This window comes from Quercus suber, unplaced genomic scaffold (genome assembly GCF_002906115.3).
Source record: "Quercus suber isolate HL8 unplaced genomic scaffold, Cork oak 2.0 scaffold_161, whole genome shotgun sequence".
In the NCBI taxonomy this organism is placed as follows: Eukaryota; Viridiplantae; Streptophyta; class Magnoliopsida; order Fagales; family Fagaceae; genus Quercus; species Quercus suber.
In genome coordinates, this window is record NW_027069622.1 from 605,702 (window position 1) to 622,474 (window position 16,773).

Sequence of the window (16,773 nt, forward strand, 5' to 3'; positions counted from 1 at the left end):
TATGAACCTTTATTTGGGCTATCACACTCCATTATGGATCCCCCTGGAAAAAACTTAGCTTTGAAGACTTTGTGGATAAGAGAGTCTTGATTGTTTTTCAGCCTTCAGACTTGTTTAGCGAAGAGTGAATCATTGAATTTACTCAATTCTCGAAAGCCCATCCCACCTTCATTATTAGAAAGGCATATTTTCTCCCAGCTAACCCAATGAATTTTTTGTTGTTCACCTCTGTAGCCCCACCAAAATTTCCTGATCAAAGATTCAATATCCCTGATAAGGCCTTTAGGTAGTTTAAAACTTTAAAGCAAGACATTGTATACATTGGAATTGCTTGAATCACTGCTTTTGTGAGTATCTCACGCCCCGCTTGTGACAGTAGTTTTTCTTTCCACCCTTTTAGCTTCTTCCAAATTCTTTCTTTGATCTTACTGAAGGATTTTTTCTTGTCCCGTCCTACCAAAGTTGGGAGGCTTGGGTATTGCTCATACTTCTGGACAACTGGAACTTCTAGAAACACTGTGATGGCTGCTTTGGTCTGATTACTAATATTTGAGCTGAAGAAAATATTAGTTTTCCCCTTGTTTATATTCTATCCCGAGGCTTGTTCATAGAGCTACAAAATTGACTGAATCTTTACACATTCTGAAATCATGGCTCTACAAAACACAAGGCTGTCGTTAGCAAAGAGAAGGTGAGAGATCCATGGGCCAGCAGCACAAAGAGACACTCCTTTTAACCGACCATCAGATTCTGCCTTCTTGAAAAGAGCGTGAAGACCTTCAATGACAAGTAGGAACAGATATGGCGAAAGCGGGTCACCTTGGCAAAGCCCTCTCTTCGAAATGATGAAGCCATGGGGCTATCCATTTAGCATAATGGAGTAGGTAACTGATCGAATGCACATGAAAATGAGGTGAATGAAAGATTGATTGAATCCCATCTTTAACATAATTTTCTCAAGAAAAACTCATTCAACCCGGTCATACGCCTTGCTCGTGTCAAGCTTTAAGGCCATATACTCCAATTACAATATTATCAGTTATAAGTCTTTCCGACATAAAGGAACTCCGAGTTTCAAATATTATCTGGGGGAGGAGGGGTTTCAAACGATTTGCAAGAACTTTAGCAATAAATTTATATAGGACATTACTTAAGCTAATAGGCCTAAAATCCATAACTCACCTAAGACTCTGAATTTTTGGGATAAGGTTAGGTGAGTATGATTTAAGTTGTTGGGAATAGTAATTGAATTTAAAACAGAAAGCACTACTTCTATGACCTCTACACCCACCTTGGTCCAGAACTGCTTGTAGAATAAAGGCGGTAAGCCATTGGGGCCAGGTGCTGTAGAAGGCTCCATCTAATTGAGAGCAAACTGGACTTCAAAGGCTTCAAAAGGCTTATCCAAATCATCATTCACACTTGCAGAAATCCTTGATTCAACCCCATCTATCACAAGGTCAAAAAATACAGGATTTGAAGACGAAAAGAGCCCTGAATAATAGCTGATGAACATATCACCAACTTGATTTTCTTCTTAAACCCATTCCCCAGTTTCATTCTCTAGACCCGTAATAAAGTTCCTCTTGTTACATTCAGAGGACTGACAGTGGAAATACTTTTGTTTTGGTCCCCATATTTTAACCAATCTGTCTTTGCCCTTTGATTCCACATACAGTCCTTCATTGCCATCAATTTATTAATATCCTCATTCAGAGCCTTTACTCTTTCATGCCCTCTCCCTACCATTGACAATGCATCAGCTTTCTCCAATTTTTTTCTTTTTTGAGCTAACAAAATCCTTACATTGTCAAATACCCTTCTATTCCATGTACTCAATTTGTCTTAACAATTCCCAACCTTCATTAGCACACTCTCCATTGGATTACCAATAGAGCCCATATCCCAGGTAGAATGAACTACCCCTTCACATCTATCATCTTTCAACCACATGGCCTCAAACCTAAATGGCTTTTGAGTTCTGAAAAAACGCTTATGAATGTCATCGGATCATAACCAAATTAGCTTGTGATCAGAGGAAAAACCTAGTAAATGGTGAAGCCTGGCTAATGGGAATTTAATCATCCAATCTGCTGAAGTGGTGGCACGATCCAATCTTACCCAAGTTATGGACCTAGAGAATCGTTTGTTGCTCTAGATGAAGGGAAGACCCGAGAAGCCTAGGTCTTTTAGACCGCAAAAATTCAAGCAATCCCTGAAGCTTTGCATCTGTTTCTCTGGGCGGACAGGACCCCTTGATTATTCCTCCAGTCTCATAATTTCACTGAAGTCACCTATACAAACCCACAGCATTTCAAATTGCAAACCAAGGTGGCGGAGTAGAGACCAAGAATCTTCCCTGTTAGCAACTTCAGGGGCTCCATAAAAGCCGATAAAGCGCCAGGCGTCACAGATTCTTGGGTTTACCACCGCATCAATGTGCCGAGGCGAGAAAGTACGGATGTGTAAATCAAGCTCCTTTATCCAAAACAAAGCGAGCCCATCACTCAAATTTTTTCGAGGAACAATAAACATTTTATTGAATTCCAAACAACATCTCAGTCTTTCTAGGTAAGCCTTCTTCTTCTTTGTTTCCATCAAAAAGACCAAGCTGGGACCTTTAGCTTTCACCAAATTGGAAAACTTGCAAACTCCATGGGGGTTCCCAAACCCACAGTAGTTCCAACTCAGACAATTCATGGTGACCAACATGGCTAGGATGTAGGAACTGCCGACACGATGAAACGAGTTGAATCTCCATGAGTGCCCTCAGTTTCAACAATTCTTCTCTTCGTATCTAGGTATACTAAGTTTTCACTTTGGGGATGCTTTCTTGTGAACTCCGAGGTTATGGCCTCCTCATTATTTGAAATAGGCTTCGTACTTACTGTAATCCATTTAGCATGTTTCTTTGACTTACTCGCACTTGAAAGCCTATGATTATTAGAAATATCCTACAGTGGGGACCTGGGCCTAGGACTCAAATGGGCTGAAGGAGTGGAGAAGTTAGGCTCGTTAGACTTGCAAATTTTTTTTAAACCAAAGGCTTAGTTAATGGGCAATAAGAATGGCTATGCCTGCCTTAAATGGCCCTACTATCTCAGTTGCCACCTCAGGGAAATCAGAGCAGGATTTTGGTAATGGCAGGTTGGCCATTTGACTCTCTGCCTCATCAAACTTGCTCAATGGATCATCAAATTTATGAAGATCACAAGCGATTTCCTTGAGTTTAATTATGAAAGGATCACCATCTTTGAACTAACTCGTATTCTTCGGTCCCCAACTTAGTGTATGAGCTTTTAACTTATCAAGAAAATCTCCATGATTTACGGGAGTAATCCCTGGGATATCACTCTCTGGAAGGAAAGGATTTACATGGGGAGTGGACTTGGCTGAACACTCATAGCCAACTATAGGCTCGCTATAAGCCTGTGCAACATTTTGGCTAGTAACTCATCCTCAGTAATGACACCATCATGAATATCGCTTGCCATATCGAGGTTATTCGCTACCGGAGCAGTTTTAGCTAGAGGCTGCTCCGTGGGGACCGAGCAGGTTCCCTTCTCAGCCATCTTTCTCGAAATAGGAGTATCAAAATTTCCATAGTAACCAAGGACATAAATCACTGGCTTATTGGACGATCGATATGGAGCTACTTGTAAACTTTGACTATACTGTTTCTGATCTGGGGAAAGTGTGCCCTTACTTCAAATCCATAGAGAGCAGTCTTTATCATCATGATCTAAACAACCACACCAATAACAAATGTTAGGTAATTGGTTGTACTTAAAACTTACCCAATGTTTCTCGCCATTCTCCAGAGATATTAGTCGTCCTCGGCACAAAGGTAAAGAGACATCCAGAGTAACCTTAACACACATGAAACTTGCCACCCTCCATATCAGTCCCTCCTGTAGAATGACACACTATACCCAGAGTATCACAAATTGATTCAGCTACCGTTTTGTTCATGAATCTAACGGCATATCATGGACCTGAACCCAGAATGTAGCCAAATTAAAAGGAATATCACAAACAGCAATATCACTATCATACTTCCTCATGACCAACTAGTGCTTATCAAAGCGCTAATGTTCCCTTTGGAGAACTCGTGTAACATCATTTGCATTCTTAAAAACAAACAAAACAATGTGGTTATCAAGGTTTCGAATCTTAAAACCACCTGTTGTTTGCCAAAGTTGCCGAAAGGTTCGTGCCACTGCTTCCATGTTCAAGACTCTCTTTGTCAAGAACTTGACTGCAATGATGAAATCAGAAGACCGAACTTGGTTCCTAAGGGAGAAGCCAGATCCTTCTCTCTCATTGAGAAAGAGATTGTTCTAGGTTTTTGTTAGGTCCTCTATAATAACAAAACAAAAGAAAGACAAACTGTATCTCAATATCCCCCGAAAGAGAACCCACTAGCTCAAGAGACAAGCCCGTTGACCCAAGAGAACAAAAACACCTCCACTAGGAGAGGGAAAAGACTATTCTACAGCCTAAGAGAAGATGGGACAAGACCAATCTTTCTTAGCGACAGAAAAACCTGGAAGAACATTTACTAAACTAGTTACATGCTAGTATCTTAAATGGAAGAATCTTAAATGGAAGACTTAGTGAATATGATTGATTATCTTCATTAAAACTCAATTTTACCAAATTAACAAGTCAAATTCAAGTTCACATTCAAATAGATATTTTTATTTTTTTGAGGAAATTATTTATTTCTTTTTCATTTTCATTTTCCAAAATTTTTCTTTGATTTTTTATTTGGGTATGATATAGAAGCTGGTTTTTTTTTTTTTTTTACCTTAAAAATGTTCTAAATCATAATATGATTGTCTATTATCTAATATTACAAATCTATCTTGAAAAGACAATTTCTCTCTATAAAGTTGCATAATTTTTCATTTCAATTTACATTTTTTAATCTATTATGATATAGATTTTTACAGTAAGCTTGAATGTGGTGTGAGAAGAGAGGACAAGCTCATCTTTTTCCGTCATTGTTCACTAAAAAGGGATAAAAAATTTGACATCATACTTTAATCAAAGTCAACATATAAAAGGAGATGTGAGGTATTTGAATAATGGAAGAAAATAAAGGAGAAATGAGTGAAGAATTTTGGTTAGTCCTAGAAATGAGTGAAGTATTTTAGCACTACTATACAATTTGTTTTGGTAGTAAATTTTATAATCTATAATAAGAATTCGCCAATTAGGTGCTTAAGCTCATGTAAGGTAGGACTGCCAGGTACATGTTGCAAAGTTAGCTGGAGCCATGCAACGGGGAAATTTATGTTGGGCTCATAAGCCCCTTAAAACACAATAGACTTGCATGAAAAATCAAGTACCTAACAATAAATTTCATGTATAAAAAATGTTTCCATAAAACAAAATAATAAATTTTATTCTTTCTAAGAAATTAATTAGTAGTTAACACCATTTTATATTCTAGGATATTATGAGAAATATTAATGTAAAAAAAGAAAAAAAAATGAGTAACTTATTTTAAAACATGTGAAAGATATTTACAATTCATTTTACTTTTGTCCAAATCTATTTCACACTTATTCATAATATTATATAATCCAAATTTAGGTTGATGTGATATTTCTATTTAATTTTCTTGACCTGTGCATTTATTTGTTCAAGTCTTGGGGCATTGTTTCTATTCACTATTATATGGTGCTTGTACAAAATGATAAAGAAAAGAAATAAAATCAAGCTCAAGAAAAATTTCTTCATAAAGAATGGTGGTTTATTATTACAACAACAATTATCTTCAAATGACAACAATGTTCAAAAGACAAAATTATTCAATTCAAAGGAGTTGAAAAATGCGACCAATCATTTTAACAAAAACAGAATACTTGGTAAAGGTGGGTAAGGTACAGTTTATAAAGGAATGTTATAGCTGATGGAAGAATTGTGGCAATTAAAAAGTGTAACACAGTGAATAAGGGGAATATTGAAAAATTCATTAATGAGATTATCATTCTTTCCCAAATCAACCATAGAAATGTGGTCAAATTGCTTGGGTGGTGTTTAGAGATAGAAGTTCCTTTGTTAGTTTATGAATTTATTCCCAATGAGACACTTTTTCAGTACATTCGTGAAGAGAATGAAGAATTTCCATTACTAACATGCGATATGTGCTTAAGAATTGCCATAGAAGTTGCAAGAGCTCTTTCTTACTTACACTCGGCAGCTTCACAACCCATTTACCATCGAGATATAAAATCCTCAAACATACTCCTCAATGACAAATATAGAGCAAAAGTAGCAGATTTTGGAACTTCAAGATTAGTGGCCATTGACCAAAGTCATGTAACCACACTAGTATATGGTACTTTTGGGTACTTGGATCCAGAATACTTTCAAACAAGCCAATTTACAAAAAAAAAAAGTGATGTTTATAGTTTTGGAGTAGTCCTTATTGAGCTTTTAACTAGAAAAAAGCCAGTTTTTTTAACAAGATCACAAGAAGATATAAATTTATCTACATATTTCATTCATTCAGTAAAGAGAACCGTCTCGTTGACATACTTGATACTCAAGTAAGGAAGGATGGTAATAAACATGAAGTCATGGAAATTGCTAATCTTGCACAAAGATGTTTGTACTTGTATGGAGAGAAACAACCTACAATGACGGAGATCATGATGGAGTTAGAGGGAGTTCAAAAAATTTCCCCTGATCAACCAAATTTTGAAGAGCTTGATTATGTTAGAAATGAAGAAATGGGGCCTTGGAATGACATTTCTATTTTATCAAGCTCAAGTTTAGAAAAAGGTGAACCTTCATCATCATTTTTCCTTCCACTTTTATCTCACGTTGATTAATAAACTATCTGTTTTGGCACTTTTTTTCCCTTGTTGTAAACTATTATAACTTCTTTTAGGCATGTGGAAAATATACCAGTAAATGTATAAGTTCATTTTGAAATATTGGGTAAGAAATTATGTTATGAGACATATTTGGGGAATTAGCTTCAATTATAACAAGAAACAGAATAGGTAGTTTAGACCCTAGTTGCGTATTATGCAGTAGATTAATTAATTGTATACCAACATGCACCATATCATAAAACAATAGATGCACAATATAGAGATGAAGGAGAAAACTGATGGAGAACACTCCAAAAGGAAAACCACTACGAGAGAATTCTTCCCCAACAAGATGTCCATTATAAACAAGAAAAGTTTTAATTGTTGACAACCCTGCGCAAGCTAGAAAAAACTGACATCATACTCCAAGGGTTTTAATGATGAATTTTTTGAAGATGGGTGACACAATGTATGTGTGAGAGACAAAATGTCGTCTCTCCCTCTCTCACAGTCCATCTCGTGTGTGCATTGCTTTCACTAATTGCATTCGTGGTGCTAGTGTGCAAAAAGTGAGTGTTTGGAGCAAGGAAGTTAATTTTGTACCGTACCGGCCGGTACCGCCGGAATTTTCCGTATCGGAGCTTAGGCCGGTACAAAAATGCTCTTGTTTCATTTCGGTTTAGATACCGGCTGTACCGGAGCCGTTTCGGACATACCAGGATAAATACCGGGTTTCGGCCGGAAAATAGATACCGGACGGAACAGAAAAAAACTCAGAAAACCCCCAAATTTTAAGATCCACCTCGTCAATCTTACCTCGGTTTTTCCTCCTCTTCTTCGTATTTGTCTCTGCTACGCATTTCTTCTTCTTTTCCTTTGTTTCGCCGGCCTCTGTTTGTATAGCCACTTCATCTTCTTCATTTATTTCTCAGCGTGGTCTGTCTCTGTTTTTAGTTTTGGAACACTCACCTGAAAGTAGAAACAGGAATGAAAAAGAGCAAGTGACAAAGACTTCAAAGCAAAACGTGTGGAGGTGAAAAAAAGAATGAAAAAAAAATAAATAAAAGACTAATGGGCTACAGCTGTTAGCAAGATGTGTGGAGGTGAAAAAAACGACTGAAAAAATAAAAATAAAAATCCTAATGGGTTGGGACTTCCAATAGTTGACCCTATAGGTGTAGTACTTGGAAACTCTAGGCATTTCAAATAATAAAAAATTTATTTGTTAACGTAAACCATTTTAATTTTTTTAAAGGTTTAAATTTTTTATTTTAGTTATGGCTCTATTATTGTAACATATATTTTTGTATTTTGATGAAGTTAAAATAGCTATATAGCTATTTAGCTTTACTGTAGCTAATGCTCTAACTCTACCAAAACATATAAAAAGTTGTTAAAGTGATATATTGAGTTATTAGAAATATAATTTTGTATATTGTATAAAATAGTAAAAAATAGCGGTAAACCCAAAACGGTACACCGATATTGACCGGTATCCGAAATATACCGTACCGTTGGCCAAACCGGTACAGCCTCCTGTACGGTATTGACTTCCTTGGTTTGGAGTCGCTACCAATCATTGGGATTTATTAAAGGTGTGATTGATGACCTAAATTTTAAAAAGTGGGCTTTTCCAAATTTAGTTTCTATAACCAAATAAGATAAACATTGTTTGGAGCTAGAACAGGTTTAGGGGTTAGATTAAGCGTAGAGAAGGTGTTAAACACTCCACTATGCCCTACCATAGTCAGTACCATAATTTTGATTATCCCTTAAAAATATGTGCAATGCAAAATATATATATATATATATATAAAACTTTCTCCCATGATATCTTGCATACATTAAGAATAGTAAATGTGTTTAAATATTTATAGTTTTGATCTTAAAGGAAGAAATGGTTTTACATTAAAAACCTTTTTGAGAGGCCCGTGACTTGCGAGAATTAATGTTGAAAAAAACTAAAAATCTCAATGTTTTCCACGTTATGATGGGAAGTCCTAACTATCACGACCCAAACCTATACTTCAAAATTTAAAGCATGACCAACATGTTAATATCAAGTTTACCTCAATACTAACATGAACCAACTTAAGCTTAAGGTGCTTATCAAAAATCATTTCTTGTATTCCTTTTTATTTCCTTGCATAAAAGTCATAATATACAAAATTCGTAAAACTTTGAAACTCCATTTCATTTCGAACTTTGCAAGATTACAACTTGGCTGAAACTTAAGGTATTTGTGTAAATATTACATAGCTAAACGTTTAATAAAACTATTATTTACAAACCTAACCCTAAGACATAAAACTGGGGTTCGGAACAAGCTAAGGTTCTGAATTACATCAGTGCTCAAAAGGATCAAGTATATCTTGATTCTTCCTATACAACAAAAGAGCTAAACTACTATACAACAAAAACTATACATTCTAACAAATGAGAATCATAGATTCCTTGCCACCTCTAATACTCTCACTGCTTCTAGAAAAGAACCCGTGCACTAAAATATAATAGGGTGAGCTATTAAACCCAGTAAGGTTTTAAGCTCCATGAGCATTTAATAAGGATGCATGTAAATCAAATATTTTATGGGTGCACCCACTTTAATAAATAGTCTTCATATTATTCTTAAAATAACTTATGAACTTTCAGATGAAAATACATCATTATCCTTTTATATAATAATAAAAGAACGTAATAAGGAACTTAAAATAATTCAGCAACCTTATCTTTAAATAGACTATTAAATATTTATCATAAACTTTCCATTAGACTTATAACACATTCAACATATCTTTCTTATCATTATACTTTTCTTATAAATTCCAAATAGCTTAATAGCTCATTTATGATACATATTATTTAGTCCAGTTGTAAGTCTGTCACAACATTCCCCACAATGCTAGGAAATTCCAAGATCATATCAGAAAGTACACCCCTTTTGGTGTGATCATATCATCAACCATGGGGGTCGGTTGGCATTCTCCAGTTGGCCATTCCCAACAAGGGCAGGTACAGTAGAGTCTTCACCACTTATAATGGCCAATCAAAATCTCCAAAGAAATACCAGTACTATAACCCCTACTGGCTAAGTTCAGATCATAAAAATGGAATAATCGAAAACTATATTTTTCTGATAATTATACTTTTACACAAATATTTCATAATAGTAGCATATCCACTTCATTCTTAAATATTATGTTCATGATATAAGTAAAAGCATCAATATGCTAAAATTATCATATATATAAGATTGAACAACTTACAAGCATATATCTTTACTTAAATCATGCTTATATTTATTACAAACATATATCTTTACTTAAATCATGTTTATATTTAATATCTCTAATTAAAAAGTTTAATGCATAATAATTTTCTAAACAATCCTTATACTTATCAAACACTCATGTCACATATCCCTTACCTGAAAAAAGAAGACGCAAGAGATTTGTATAAAAGGAGCTCAAGTGTCCACATTCTTGTTCTCATCACCTAAATGAAAGACCAAAACTTATTACCAACAACTCTTCCTAAATATATAAACTTATACACCAATCACAACCTAACTCTCAAACTCAAGAAAATCTTAATTCCCATCACACAAGGTTCCCCAAATACAAGATACATTCATCAAGCACGTTATGTACCAAACCATAGAGAAATCAAGGCATAAAAAATTTATCTATGATCTAGACATACCAAAAGATGAGCATACCAATTTATAGCTCAAAACATTCATCCTAACTTTAGAATTAAATCCTCAAAGTCAAGTATATGATTTGTTGTTCACTGCTCATTTCAGCAGCATATGCCTCATTTGTAAAATAAAAATGGGCTATCTAAACACATCCAAATTTCATGAAATTTTTCAGAGTCACTCCTCTGTATGTCTAGTAATGATAATATCAATTTCAGAGTCAAAGCATAAAACCATGATTTATTAAAAATCATACAAGACAACATGTTCAAATCTGTCCTAACAGAATTTTATGCAATTTAGAAATTAAACCATTATTTTTATATTGATCCAATTGCTGTGAGACTGCTTCCATTACAAACATATGTGTCTTAGAATTCATAATAACTATTCCTAGCATCCTAATTCACAGAAAATTATTTAATCCAAATTTTTCTTGTTGTAAACACCAAATCTGTCACAGTGACAGCTTTAACATATTTTCTCACAAAATCATCAAATAAACGCAATTGGCCTTCATTTCATTTGGGTATTTTTATACTTATACTATACATATTAAAATATGTTAATAAGCATCCAATTGACCATAAATCTTCAATCTTTCAAATTACTAGCACAAAATCAAAAATTTCAGCTTCTACAATCAAATTAGAGAATAAAGAAGGGAAACTAAAGAAAACAATTATACTATCAAAATACCCAAAATGAGATAAGTTTTTTATTTACTTATCCACAAACTTTGAAGCTGAAACTTGATATTAATCTTTAAATTTCTTCTTTAGAGAGAGATATGTGGTTTTGGTGAAAGAGGGAGGGTTGTTGGAGTGTGAGATGGTGCTGCCGTGTAAGAGCAAAGGAAAATGAACAGAAAAGAGCAAAGAAAGAAGAACAAGAAAATGTTCTGGTGCAGCAAAGAAGACAAGAGAAAAGGATTTTGGGTGGGGCACGTGTTTGCTAAGGGGAAAAGTGAGCTGATGACTCACCTTACAACTTTTTAAAATTTACTTTGCCTCCTTATAAGCTTATATTCTAGAAAGGCCCAAATAACAATATAACTTTGCATATAAACCCTTACCTTTATAAACTTCTTTCTATCATTAAAAGAGCATATATCTTTTGTAATATCACAATATCAAAGTTTTATTCACTTAAAGTAATTAAGACAATACCAAGTATATAAACCCATAAAATTAATAATGCAATTAGGTTGAGATGTTACACTAACCATCCTCAAGATCCCATCATTCTGTTGTGAATAATGTGTTTCTTTGATTGATGAGGTTTGAATCAAGTGATTACACAAAAGGGAGCCTCCTTCATGATTTCATTAGTTGATGGAATTTTTGAAAAAGGGGAAACCTTAAAACTAGAATTAAAATAGAATTAATAATAAAAAAAAATTTCTACTTTGAAAAGAGAGTTTTGGAAGATCAAAAATGTTTAGTGAGATAGGATTTTGGCAACGTAATTACTTTAAAAAGATAGCTTTGGAAGATCAGATTTTTTTTTTTTTTTTTTTTTAAATGGAGATCAGGAAATCAATTTTANCTAATTTTTTGCTACTATTTCATGGATCCTTTGCACTTTTTGGTACTATTCACTGAGCTCCACTTACTATTTTAGTTACCTTTTACTTTATCTACTGTACTTTCGGCAAAAGTTTTCAGTTTCAACTAAATAAGTTATTCCAAACAAACACTTAATAGTACTTTCCCATGTTCATCTCCTAACACAGGATTCTTTTCCTGTTTATCATCTTTCAAGTCCACATGACCATGCGTGCTAGTCCATACTGAAAGTTTTGCTCTAATTTTTGCCCCTGCCACAACATTTAGATCATGAAAAATGGTGGAGGACAATGGCAAGGAATTAACAAGCTAAAGAGGAGAGCACAAAAACTACAGAGAAGATAAACGGTGGCAAGGCACAGTGACTATGCAATGGATTTTTGATAGGGTATTCTGGTCATTCTCCACTTAATTAAAAACGCAGTTTACGTTTTACACAATTGATTTGTAAAAGGCTACTTCTCACTGCTTTCCAAAACCGTGCTTTTTTAACCGCTTTTCAAACCATGATTTTCAGTAAAATGTGAAGCCAAACACATGGCTTCAAGCGTTTTCTTTCAATAATGCGCGTTTTTAGTTTAGAAAATGCGAGGACCAAACGGACCCTTTTTCACATAAATCACATGTATTTGATTTACCCTATCTAACTTTTAATACATTCTTCTCAAAAAAAAAAAAAAAAACTTTTAATACATTGGAAATGTAAATTCAGTAGGTTTTCTTAAGCCAGTCAATGTATTATACAGTTAACTGTTTTAGCTGATATCTCTTTATGTGCTTGTTTTTTCCTTTTTCATCAAATAGGCTTTTTGAGTGGGCCATGTGCATGCAAATTTATTAAATTTTTCCGTATTAAAATTATAATCCATGATGTTTTCTCTTCCTATGGTAGCAATTTATCACTTATGCATGCATTTTATATTTTCTTCTTCTTTTTTTTCTTTTTTTTTTGGCAAAATTTAGCTACAAAATTAGTTATAGTCTTAAGCTACAACCTTACTCAATATCTTTTTATTAGAAGTGAATTTTGACAAATCCACCATTGAATTATATATTCTTCTTATATTCTCCATGCTTACAAAACTTCTAGAAAATAAAAGAACAATAGTTATTGTAAGGACACTATCTATGACCCAAGCCCAAAATATGTGGGATGCTGACCCGGCCAGTCCAAGACAATAAATTTGTAGAGAGTAAGTTGAAAAATTGAGCCCTAATGAATTGGACAACAGCTAGTATGGATTAGATAGATGATTCAAATAGAACAACAGACACAAATATGAATAAATTCACAATCCAAGGAGGTTAACATTCATATAAATCATTTGAAACTGAGTAAGTATAGTTCAGATTGCTACAGTGTTCTTCCTTTTGTTTTTCTCCCCTCCCCCCTCTCCTCTTGTGGAGGGTCTCTCTTCTTATATAGTCCCTCTTGGACTATCTTCTCCTTATACTTGTCAATCATTTGGGTTGTTACTTGAGTACTTGTCCCATCAGACACCTCCTCTAGGTTTCTGTGAGTTGAGGTTGCCAAGACAACACTGTTCAGGAGTCTTCTCCACATAAATGCGATCAGAAAAGTAGCTATAGTGCATTTAATGCGGTGGTAACAGCTTTCCCTTAGATATTTTTTTGGAGTTTCCTTCTCTCTTGCACGCTTCTGGTGCACGTCCTTGTCGCTGAAGCTTCCTGTAAGGTCACCTTGATCATTAGGATCTACGCTTGACCTATTCTTAGCCTATCCGAGGAGACATTCCTCCTCGGATCACTTTCCCATTCATGCTCTATTCATAAAGTCTTTATCCCAAACCACTTTGTACTACTCGCTCGTCTTCAGATTAATTACCTCCTCGGACAGGACCCAAAGCCCAATATGTTATTTGGGCCCTTAACCCCACAGCTATGTCATCAATAAATTGTTTAAATTGCAAGTTTTTGTAGTTTAAAATTATGCATAAAATATAAGTTTATAAATCATATAATAAATAATATCTTATTGACACAAAATTTAACATGTGAAATTAAGAGCATAAAGAATATGCACTTCAACGGTTAGATTTTCAAAATATGTAAAAAAATTTATTTTATTGAGTAAAGTTGAAGTCTTATGCTACAACCAATTTTTTAGGTAAATATTGTCCCTTTTTTTTTCCTTTTTTTCTCTTGACCTTTTTTTTTTTTTGGCAGCCTGTCACCATCAGTGTTTGCAAAAACATGACAAAATGCACCCCCCCCCCAATATGGGATATCGAAGCTACAAAAGCAACCATGGACTCTCAACAATGCCCCTTTAAGGAAATTAGAGAGAGAGAGAGAGAGAGAGAGAGAGAGAGAGAGAGAGAGAGAGAGAGAGAGTTTAAATAGTTGCTGCCCTTGATAATGTGCACAGGAAGTGCTCTCCATGAGGCAGGAGTACCATACTAGTGTTTATAAAGACGTTGCAGTAAGGCATTCTATTGCCCCTTATGAAGTGTAGTTTGAACTTTGAAGGATTACAAATCTTTTGTTTTTTTTGTCGTTTCAATATATATTCCACAAATTATGGCAATTTTGGTTATATTACAAAGAAAGCCAAACAAATAAATAACAAATTGTGATTGGTGAAATACAAAATGGAACACAAAAACTAAGACATGTGATTTTTATGTTCATAACTAATAGGGTGGGATTGAAATAACCTTTGAACTCTGTTTCTTTTGAATGAAAATATTTTCTGAATTTTTTTTTTTTGGAAAATATTTTTTAGAAAATTGATTTTTTTTTCAAGTGTTTAATTGCAAACATATAAAATAGCTACAAAATATTTTTCTTGTTTGACTTACATGCAAAATCATTAGTATTTCTTAGTAATTTTAAATATGAACAAAAAATTTCTTTCACAAAAACATATCCCAAATAGAAAAAAAAATTAGGGATTATTCACGATTATCAAATGGATCCTGAATTTAGACTCTACATCAAAGAAAGTAATACTTTTAAGGAAAATGGTCATTTGAAAAGAAAAGAAATTGGGTATTGGTCCACAACAATCAACAGTCTTTCTGTAGAGTTAGAGGAGTTACCCTTGAAAGTTTTCTGTTGCTACATTTTTTATATGGTCGGACTTGTTCCTGTTTATTTATATTTTCACCATACCAAAACCAAAATGTAAATAAATAAAAGATAAAAAATTTCATTCAAACAAATGCAACGATAGCCTCTCTCTCTCTCTCTCTCTTCTCTCTCTCTCTCTCTCTCTCTCTCATGGTGCGAATCTCATATTGTTGGATGTTGGACCATATACATGTAAAAGTTCTTTTGTTTTTGTTTTTTTTTTTTTTTTTTTTTTTTGAGGTCTATGCACTCTAGTAAGATATGCTAGTGATGGGTGGATTCCTTGTACTAAGAATAAGATAGTCCAAGGGTGATTGAAGTTGGGTAGAGAAGTGTAGTTTGAACTTTGAAGGAATTTTTCATATTCCAATAACTGAAACTTTTGGGACAATCAGTAATTTAACATGGTATCAAGGAGAGCTATGTGTATTGTTACAATTTCTAAGGCCAATTTGTTGAATTTAATTGATTAACTTAAGGTAGAATACCTAAGAAATTGTACCTAAGTTTTGTCATATCTTATATAGACTTTTTATTCAAATAATAATATATTGGCTAAAATATAAAGTGCACCCTCCTTTAACTTTACTTTTGTTCAATTGGAGTTCTTTAATTTTTAGAGTTATTCAATTCAAGTATTTTATCCAATTTCGTTAAAAACAATTGCCATTAAGTATGTAAATAACTAATGAAAAAAAAATTGAAAAAAAATTCTTAAAAATTGCTTTCCATTTTATTTATTTGTTTGCTCAAATTTCATATATATGTTTAAAGAAACAATGTATTGCTCTCAATTTAATTTCAATTTCAAATTTTAATAGTTTTAATCCATGTGTCTAAATTTTAATTTAATCTTTAAAATAAGAAAAACTAAAAGAAAGAGTATATCTTGTGTTTAGGGTATATGTTGGTGATGTGGTGAAATAGGTCAGTTAGGAGAATATTGGGGAGTTGTTAGCAAATGTGTCTCATATGTTGGATACATACATTCTCATACTTTATGAGTTTCATAAACTATGAAAAAGAGATTATTCATATATTTGATGCATGAAATAATTATGGGTTTGACTATGAACTAACTACTAAGAAAGTTTATAAGGTCATTCTGAGAGAGAAATTGAGAAAGATTTTGAGGAAAATTACAATTCTTAGGTTAGTTAGTAGTTACTTCATTTCATAATTATGCCACAGCACCAATTAATGTCATATTCTCCATTTAATTTTTAATCACCTATGTTTTAACCCCTAGGCCCAGGATCCTCATAGACACTCGACACTAGCTAGCACCATTCAGATCCCTCTTCTCCATAAACATCTCTAACGTACACCAAAACAAGACCAGGGATCCAATCCACAATCCTAAAGTTTTCAAATGCACTTCAATTACTTTCCCTATAGAAAAACAAAGTAAGAGCCCATACTCAGAAAAAAAAAATTAAAAAAAGCCATTTTTCTCATCTAACCAAGCCAAGACATGGTCTGACTTGATATCTAATGAAGAGAGACCCAAAAAATTTTCTAGGACTTCAATTTTTTTAAACACAGCCCAATACTTCTTCAAAACAATGTCCAGGCCAGAACA

At 33.9% G+C, this 16,773-nt stretch overlaps 1 long non-coding RNA gene across 1 annotated transcript; it reads right to left on the minus strand.

Annotated features, from left to right (window-relative positions):
* Positions 1-6,393: 6,393 nt before the first annotated feature.
* On the minus strand, positions 6,394-7,830 carry LOC111983274 (uncharacterized). Its single transcript, XR_002879871.2, has 2 exons — positions 7,647-7,830; positions 6,394-6,645 (listed from the first exon to the last, which is right to left on the minus strand). It is a non-coding gene; the product is annotated as an uncharacterized LOC111983274 (long non-coding RNA).
* Positions 7,831-16,773: the final 8,943 nt, after the last annotated feature.